Below are 9,389 nucleotides of genomic sequence, written 5' to 3'. Positions count from 1 at the left end.
CCACAACGCCCGGCTATTTTTTGGTTGCAGCCGTCATTGTTGTTTGGCGGGTCCGGGCTGGGGATTCGAACCCGCCACCTTAGGTGTATGTGGCTGGCGCTTTAGCCGGTTGAGCTATAGGCGCCAAGCCAGAAGTAAATATCTTAAAGAAAGCATTAGCAAATTAAATATACTCTAGAACTAGTACCATTTATCTTAGTAAGATAAAAATGTTTCACCACTTTTGTTATTAAATCTTTCAGTTCTATTCGTATCTATTAATAAAATTCATAACTTTAAAAGATCAAAGGAGAAAAAAATGCTGATCACTTCAAAAGATGTTAAAAAAGTACTTAATACGCTGAAGTTTTCAAATACATAGCAAACAAAAAGTATAAAGAAAATACCTTAATTTGATAAATGATGCCCCCATACAAGTCCCATGGAGTGGGTTTATTACTTCCAGACAGGCTGTAACAGACAACAGAAGCCTAGGCTTCATTGTGAGCTAGTCCCCTGGGCTTAGGGAAGGTGCCCAGGGTGGCTGGAATCTCATCTGTGTGTGCCCCACCCGCCCTGCAGTGCAGGGGGCCTGGAAAGCAGCCTGCCACGGGTTTTATACCTCAGGGACACTGTGACCACCTGGGTAAAGTGTTGAAGGGCATCCCGTTTCTACCGAAAGACTGGAACAGAGGCGAGCTGTTCTGTCAGTTCCTCCCTATCTTCGGATGTTGCTTCAGATGTTGTATTCCTAGAAAGTTCTACAGTTATTCTCAAGAACTGCAAAGGAGAAAGCGGAAGAACAAGGTTGGTCCAGGACCCCCTGGAGAACTGTGTTGCAAAGAAAAACTCTAGGCTAAGAAATACAGGTGGAATACCGACCGACCTTATATCCTACAACGATGCTAAACTGGCTTATTAGTTCTAGTACCTTTTTTTGGTAGTTTTTTGGAATTTTCTATATAGACAATTATGTCATCTGGGAATAGAGACTTTTTTTTTTATTCCTTACCATTTGTACCAATTTATTATTTTTTGACTAGTCTATTACACTGGCCAGGACCTCTAGTACAATGTTAAATAGTTATGGTGAAAGCAGATACCCTTGCTTTGTTTCTAATATTGGAGTGGGGGGGGATTCGATAGTTCACAATTGAGAATGATCTTCCCTGAGTTGTTTTGTTTTGTTTTTGTTTTCGTAGGTGTCTTTTATCAGGTAGAGGAAGTTTCCCCTTAGGTTGCTGGAGGATTTTATCAAGAATGTTGAATTTTGTCAAATCTTTGTTAAAATGATTATGTGCTTTTTTTTTTCTTTAGGCTGTTGATAAGGTCAGTTAAATTGGCTTTCAAAAGTTGAAAGAGGCCTGGAGCAGTGGCTCACTCCGGTAATCCTAGCACTTTGGGAGGCTGAGTCAGAAGGATCACTTGACTTCACAAGTTTGAGACCAGCCGAACAAGAGCAGAATCTGTCTCTACTAAAAATAGAAAAATTAGCCAGGCATTGTGATGAGTTGCCTATAGTACCAGCTATTTGGGAGGCTGAAGCAGGAGGATGGCTTGAACCCAGGAGTTTGAGGTTGCTGTGGGCTAGGCTGACACAAAGGCATTCTAGCCTGGGGCATCAGAGTGAGACTGTCTCCAAAAAAAAAAGTTGGAATAGATGTGTATTCCCAGGACAAACCCAACTAGGTTATTATTATTATTATTAATTTATTTTTTGAGATAGAGTCTCACTATGTCTCCCTTGGTAGAGTGCCGTGGCATCACAGCTCACAGCAACCTCAAACTCTTGGGCTTAAGTGATTCTCTTGCCTCAGCTTCCCAAGTAGTTGGGACTACGGGTGCCCACCACAATACCTGGCTATTTTGTTGTTGTTCCAGTTGTCATTGTTGTTTAGCAGACCTGGGCTGGGTTCGAACCCACCAATCACTGTGCTACAGGCGCCAAGCCAAGATTATTATTATTATTACTGTTATTTTGCTGAATGCAATTTGCTACTATTTTGTTGAGAACTTTTACATTTATATTTATGAGTTATCTTGTTCTGTAGTATTCTTTTTTTGTAATGTCTTTGTTAGGTTCTAATATCACAGTACAGTTAGCATCAGGAAATGAGCATCAGGAAATGAGAAAGTTTCCATCATGTTCTAAATCATGTAAGAGATTGTTTAGAACTAGTATTGCATTTTTCCTAAATGTTTGATAAAATTTTCCAGTGAAGATATCTAGGCCTGGAGCTTTCTTTACTAGAAGGTGTTTAAGCTTTAAATTCAATGTTGCTAACAGACACAGGACTATAGAATATATCTATTTCTTCTTGGGTGAGCTTTGTAGTTTGTTTCAAAGAATTTTTCCTTTTCATCCTAGTTGTCACATTTTATATTTGTAATGTTTTCTCTTCCATTACTAGTATTTGTATGTTGTCTACTGTCTAATTTTCTTGGTCAGTTTAACTAGAGGATTATTGATTTTACGATCTTTCAAAGGACTATTTCCTTGGTTTCATTCATTTTTTTCACTTTTATTTTTTGTTTTCAGTTTCACTAATTTCTGTTCTTTAATTATTTAATTAATTTCATATCTTTATTATTTCCTTCTTTCTGCTTGCTTTGTATTTAATGGTATTTTTCTTATTTCTTAATAAAGTAAAAGCTTAGGTCATTGATTTGAGACATTTTTTTCTTTTTCTTTTTTTTAGACAGAGTCTCACTCTGTGGCCCTGCATAGAATGCCATGGCATCACTGTAGCTCACAGCAACCTCAAATTCTTGGGCTTGAGCAATCCTCTTGCCTTAGCCTCCCGAATAGCTGGGACTATAGGAGCCCACCACGATGCCCAGCGTTTTTTTTTTCTTCTTCTATTTTTAGTAGAGGCAGGGCCTCATTCTTGCTCAGGCTGGTCTGAAACTCCTGAACTCAAGCAATATATCTGTTTTGGCCTCCCAGAGTGCTAGGATTATACAGAGTGCTAACTGTACTGTGATATTAGAACCTAACAAAGACATTACAAAAAAAGAATACTACAGAACAAGATAACTCATAAATATAAATGTAAAAGTTCTCAACAAAATAGTAGCAAATTGCATTCAGCAAAATAACAGTAATAATAATAATAATCTTGGCTTGGCGCCTGTAGCACAGTGATTGGTGGGTTCGAACCCAGCCCAGGTCTGCTAAACAACAATGACAACTGGAACAACAACAAAATAGCCAGGTATTGTGGTGGGCACCCGTAGTCCCAACTACTTGGGAAGCTGAGGCAAGAGAATCAGACATGAGGCACCATGCCTGACTGTTTAAAAAAATTTTTTTTATTAAATCATAACTGTATACATTTATGGGGTACAATGTGATGATTTGATATACAATATGGAATGCTTGAATTAAACTGATTAACATTACCATCACCTCGCTTACTTATTTTTTGTGGTAAGACACTTACAGTTTATTCTCAGTTGTTTGGAAATATACACTTGCATTGTGTACTTACTCGAGATCCTGTCAAATACTCTCCCTCCAAACACCTCCCTGTCCCATTTTTTTCTTATAGAAGCATTTAATGTTATAAACTTCCCTCTAAATGTTCTTTTATCTGCATCCCACACATTTTGACATAGTATATTTTAATTTTTACTCAGTTCTGATTTTTTAAAAAGAAATCTGAGATTTCTTTGGCTTATGGATTATTTATAAGTGTATTATTTAACTTCCGGGTGTTTGGATATTTTTTATCTTTCTCTTACTGTTTTCTAGTTTGATCCCATTATGGTCAGAGAATATACTTTGTATAATTTTAATTCTCCTAAATTTATGGAGGCTTGCTTCATGGCCCAGATGGACTATTCTGATGAGCACTCCCTGTACATTTGAAAATCATGTTTATTTTGCTGTTATTAGGCCCCATTTTGTATAAACATAAATTATTTCCAATTGGTTGATGATGTTGTTCAGTTCTTCTGTATCTTTGCTGATTTTCTCTTCCTTGGTTCCTTTTCTTTCTTTCCTGACCACACAGCTTGTATTCATTGGCCACAGTGTAAGAAATGTCGCAGGAGGCAAGAAGTCATCTGCAATAAATAATGATTACATTTTTCTAAAATGATATGAACATTAACTCTTGGTTGAACAGTGATGCTATTTCTTCTCATGGCAGTTTCTGTCTTCACTGTTTAAATAGATAAATAAAGTCAATTTCAGTCTTTCCTCCCTCTGCTGCAGCAGCTGGGATAATTTCTTCATGCACTCCATCTACTTCCCCAGGTGTTCACAGGAGGTTTCTGTTTACTTTCCATGCACGAGGAGTTAGATTACTTTATGTCACTCATATACTCCTTACTTTCAAGACGGAGAAGCTGGTCTTGTAAGCTTCTTACCTTTATAACACTGAGAACAGCAGGACAGAACAGGCAGCATTTCATGAATGAAGGGACATTGGGCTAGTGAATAGGCAACAAGAATTCTTTTGTTAAGAAACCTTGGCAAATTTCATACTATACTTCATTTTTCTTTTCTTTTCTTTTTTTTTTTTTTTTTGAGACAGTCTTACTTTGTCACCCTTGGTAGAGTGTCGTGGCATCATAGCTCACAGCAACCTCAAACTCTTGGGCTCAAGTGATCCTCTTGGCTCAGCCTCTCAAACAGCTGAGACTACAGGTGCCCGCCACAATGCCAGGATGTTTTTAGAGACGGGGTGTCACTCTTGCTCAGGCTAACTGCCTGCCTCTGCCTCCTAGTGTGCTAGGATTACAGGCATGAGCCCCTACAACGCCATTTTTCTAATCTGTGATATGAGATTGTTTAGCTAAATCATCTCTAATGTTGCTGAGACTCCTCAAATCTTTGATTCTAATTTTAATTTGTTTGATTCTATTGTTTATCAATAGGGTAGACCAGGGGATATTGGGGTTTTGATTTTAATTTGTATGACAAGCACATTTTCGTTGCCATAACTAAGCTTTTCTCTCTGAGAAAAATCAAAGGAAAGTTCCATACCCCTTTTAGTTATTATTTATGAAGGATCTTAACAGTCAAAAGAAAAGGATGACTAAGTTTAGATATTTAGATTTGGTTTTAGAGTACACTTGCCTTTTGATCTGTTGACACTACAAATAAGAAGGAAGAGAAGAAATTAAGAACCTCTTTTCACCAGGCTGAATTGTTTTTGTTTGGGATGTAGATACTGCAATGTAACAGATTTTTGATTATTTGACATTTAAAATTGTTTGAAGATTGGATGAAACTCCTCCACTCTTTTATTATTTCTTGTCTTTATTTAAAGATCTGTTCCTAAATGAAACACGATATGCAGGAATACATGGTGAACGCTGACGCCCTGTTGCAGCAGGGTTGTTGAATACCGGGTCTGATACCTAGCAGCCTGTGTAACGTGCTTGTTGTCTCACTTCCACCTTTGGGTGATTGGTATTGACCATCAGTCTCATGTGCTTAGAAAGTAAACATTCTGAGAACTGAAGATCTCCTGTTTCTTTAAAATGTGTCTGAGTTCAAATTCTTTGTATCCTTCTCAAAATGGCTGATGAATTGTGCTCTACACCACGTGGTATCTAAAACAAAGAAGCGTGATTCAGGGCTTGAGGTTAATATACCAAAGGTTGCCGGTAAAGTTGCCATGCATAGAGAAAATGGGAAATTGTAGCAAATTGTAGCAAAATATACCTTTACAAAGCAAAATTTTACAAAGAGGTGGCCAACATATAGAGAATATTTTGTAGTGAATATTTTGTAAAGAAAGGTACATTTAGCTCCAATCCCCCATTTTCCCTATGTATAGTGACTGTATGAGCCATAGTTAGGACACTCTGTACTTTACAATGTAGCTGACAGAAGTCTTTGGGGGAAATGAGCCTGTCTTTGTTGACCAAGATTATGATTCTTCTTGCAACTTACCTGAGTGGTGTTGCATCCCCTTTTGTAGCCTATAAAAGAAATTAGTCTTATGCTTGGAAAAATAAATAAACATATTCACGAACTTGTACCAGGGGATAACACCTGGGATATCCATTAGTTCTATTGCTGAGAGTGGGGTGTTGAAGTCTCCAACTATAATTGTGGATTTACCTACTTTTCCTTTTAATAACTCTGTCAGTTTTACTCCGTGTACTTTGAAGTTCTGTTGTGAGATACATGTCCATCTAGAACTGTTGTGCCTTCTTGGTGAATTAAATTTTTCCCACTTTATGATTGGTAATGTTCTTTACTTTGAAGTCGATTTTGCCTGATATAAATATATCCAGTCTAGCTCTCTTTTGATTTATGTTGGCATAGTAGCATCATTTTCCTCTGACCTTATCTATGTTATTATATTTGAAATGGGCATTGCATAGATAGCATATAGCCGAGTCAATTAAAAAATCATCTGACAGTCTCTGTCTTTTAAATGATATATTTAGACAGTTCATTTACAGTCTGTATAATGATTTATATTTTGGTCTACTATTATTTGCTTTCTGCTTGTTTCCTCAGCTCTTTTCTGCCTCCTTTTGGGTCTTTGGACACTTTTAGTGTTCCTTTAAATTTTATTGCATTTAAAAAATATATGCATACTACATATGTATAAATATGCATATATGTGATTTTTTAGTGCTTGCTTTAGGGATTGCCGCCTACATACTTAACTTTTCATTAGTGAAGTCAATATTTTGTTACTTCAAGTGGGATTTAGAGATTTCCCATCATATATTTTTCTTTGTCCTTCTCCCCAGTTTTCCCTATGCTGAAAATTATCTAAGATAATATAATTTTTGCTTTCAACCAGTAAGCGTTTTCAAGAACCCAAAGGAGAGAAATAGTCTATTATATGTATCCATATTTCTCATTTTTGTTGCTCTTCCTTCATTCCTGATGTGCCAGTTTCCTTCTGGTGTCATTTCAGAGAAGATATGGTGGCAGCAAATTTTTAGTTTTTCTTCATCTGAGAATGTCTTTATTTCATCTTTTTTTCTTAAGGATCTTTTTACTGAGCAGAAAATTATTGGTTGACAGGTCTTTATTTTGGCACTTAAAAAATATTATTTCACTTATTTCTGTCTCATAATTTCTGATAAGAAAACCACCATCCTGCAAATTATTGTTACTCTAGCACATCATTTTTCTTGGGTTGCTTGTAAGACTTTTTTTTCTTTGTCTTTAGCTTTCAGCAGTCTGATTATGTGTCAAGAAGAGGTTTCCTTATGTTTATTCTATTTGGGTTTTGCTGAGCTTCTTAATTTCTATAGGTCTATGTCTTTGGCAAATTTGGGAAGTTTTCAATCATTATTTTCTCAAATATTTTTCTTTTTTTTTTTTTTTTAGTCACAGAGTCAAAAAAAAGTTTATTTGAGAATAAGAGTGAAAGCTTTTGCACATCTAACAAGGCAGACTTGTTATGACAGTAGATGCCATCCATATTCAGCTCTACCAATATGATCACAAATGGAACAACTGTTTCTTACAAAGATACGGGCATAAGTAAAGGATTATGATAACTAGAGTCAAAGAAAAGGTCAGGCCCCAAATCTTATTCATTAGACTGACTCATAACAAAGGATTTAAGTCAAACCATTAAAGTCTCTTAATGTAGTAGTTCTCAACTTGGCTTCTTATCAGAATCCCAGGAACTCTTTGAAAGAGAGTTCAATAACCAGGCTGTGCCCCAGAGTCTCTAGAGGTGGGACCCCAGCCTGAGTATTTTTTAAAGCTCCCTAGATGATTCCAATGTGCAGTTGATCACCAGGCACTAAAGGCAGGTAACTATTATCAGCAAGTCCCTAAGTCCATCAACCCTAGCAAGGAAGGGGGAATCATTTGGGCAACACTGATTTTCACTGACACTATCTTTCACTCTGCTCAAAACTCTATCAGCTTCTGCTGTAATGTTTAGTCTTTCCAGATGCCACAGTGATTTTTAGAGCAATTATTTAATTAGGCGAATACCAGCAGAGAGAAAACTATAGGAAAAGAAAGAAATTTCCATAAGGCATGATATGAATAAATAAGTGAAAAAACAATTACAGGCTTAAAAGTAAAACATGAGAAGTCAAAGCCTGTGAAATTTTATTTATACAAAAGAATAAAAATAGAAAGGACTGATTCAAACTTATGTTTTTCCATTTTTCCTATTCCTTGAATAGGAATCTGCTTCCAACTCAGAAAGATTTAAGATAGGTAATTACTAAATAAACACTCTTTTACCTTCCCTTGCAAAAAACCAAAGAGCCAAGTTTCCCATTTTACTTAACAACAAACCAGAGTTTCTTTTCCGTTAAGAATATTGGCAACTGCATGAAACAGATTATCAGATATGCCAGCAGGAAGGTATGAGCTGTACAAAGGCATTACAAAAAAAGGCCCAGAAGAAAATACAATGGTAAAAACAACAATAGAAAAAGAATAAAACACAAAACCAAATAAGAAAATGCCAGATATTTACAGCCTCTGTCTGAAATGTGACTTGTGTTCTACTTTCAGCATGAGATAAAACCAGAGAACATTTCTTGATGGGTATCACACACAAAGCTGGTGCCAGCCAGTTTAGGGGAAGACATTCATTCTAAGAAGGGAGAAATGCATGGTTAGCAGTTTGTTGGGATTATATAACCAGGTTTTGGTCTTCCTGCAATTCTGTTACTAAAAATGACACAAATTAAATGATCCAAGTTTTACAGAAATGACTCGTCACCACATTTAGAACAAACTATTCAAGAGTCACAGGCACTGGGTCTGGGAGAGCGAGGTGGACGGCCACACACTCAGGTGAGGGATGTTCATCTTTGTGAGGTCGGAGATGGGAAGCAGGGCTCTATAGCCTGGAAGCTTCTGCACGAATGAGTCTTCTAATAGTCAGCTCGTGGTTTTTTGTTTAACTTCAGATCAATCCTGTGCCGGTTTTTATTCTTTCGTTTTTTATGGCTGCTGTGATGACTCCCTGAGGAAGTGGAAGAAGCAGCCTTCTGAGGTTTCACTCCCTGCACAGATCCATCCAGATCCTCAGGGTCCTCCTGGCTGGGCTCATTTTCCTGATTGTGGAAGTCTGGAGAAGTATCACTTTCCGTCCCACTTCCTGGTTCCCTCTTTTCAATGAGCTGGTCCTGAACTCCTGCCAACGCACTTACTGCAGCTGCTGATGTAACTGAAGATTTACTGAAGAGCCGTTCAGCTTCCTTAAATTTCCGGTTCCTTGGATCATTTTTGCTATTGGAGTTTTTTTGGTTGGTCAGATACCGATCCCAGCCACGAATAATATTGCCATACATCTGAGTGTCTTCCAGGTAGCTTCCTTCAAAAGCATAGATCTGTCTCTCCAAGTCTGCCAATGTTTCCGCTAGCTCCTGTTTCCGCTTCACGAGCTCCGCCAGCTCCCGCCGGGTGTCCGGGATCTGCGGTGGGGCCGCCTTGTTGTGCATCGCCATGT

General features: G+C 37.5%; 1 pseudogene across 1 annotated transcript; it reads right to left on the bottom strand.

The window, feature by feature from the left end:
- Nucleotides 1-7,877: 7,877 nt before the first annotated feature.
- Nucleotides 7,878-9,389, bottom strand: LOC100965111 (annotated as a pseudogene). The gene has a single exon (XR_002774738.1). The product of XR_002774738.1 is annotated as a chromatin modification-related protein MEAF6 pseudogene (transcript).

Source organism: Otolemur garnettii, unplaced genomic scaffold (genome assembly GCF_000181295.1).
Source record: "Otolemur garnettii isolate 467f Iridium unplaced genomic scaffold, OtoGar3 scaffold00094, whole genome shotgun sequence".
Lineage (NCBI taxonomy): Eukaryota > Metazoa > Chordata > Mammalia > Primates > Galagidae > Otolemur > Otolemur garnettii.
The sequence above is the reverse complement of the archived record's forward strand: the minus strand, read 5'-3'. Positions and strand labels throughout refer to the sequence as shown.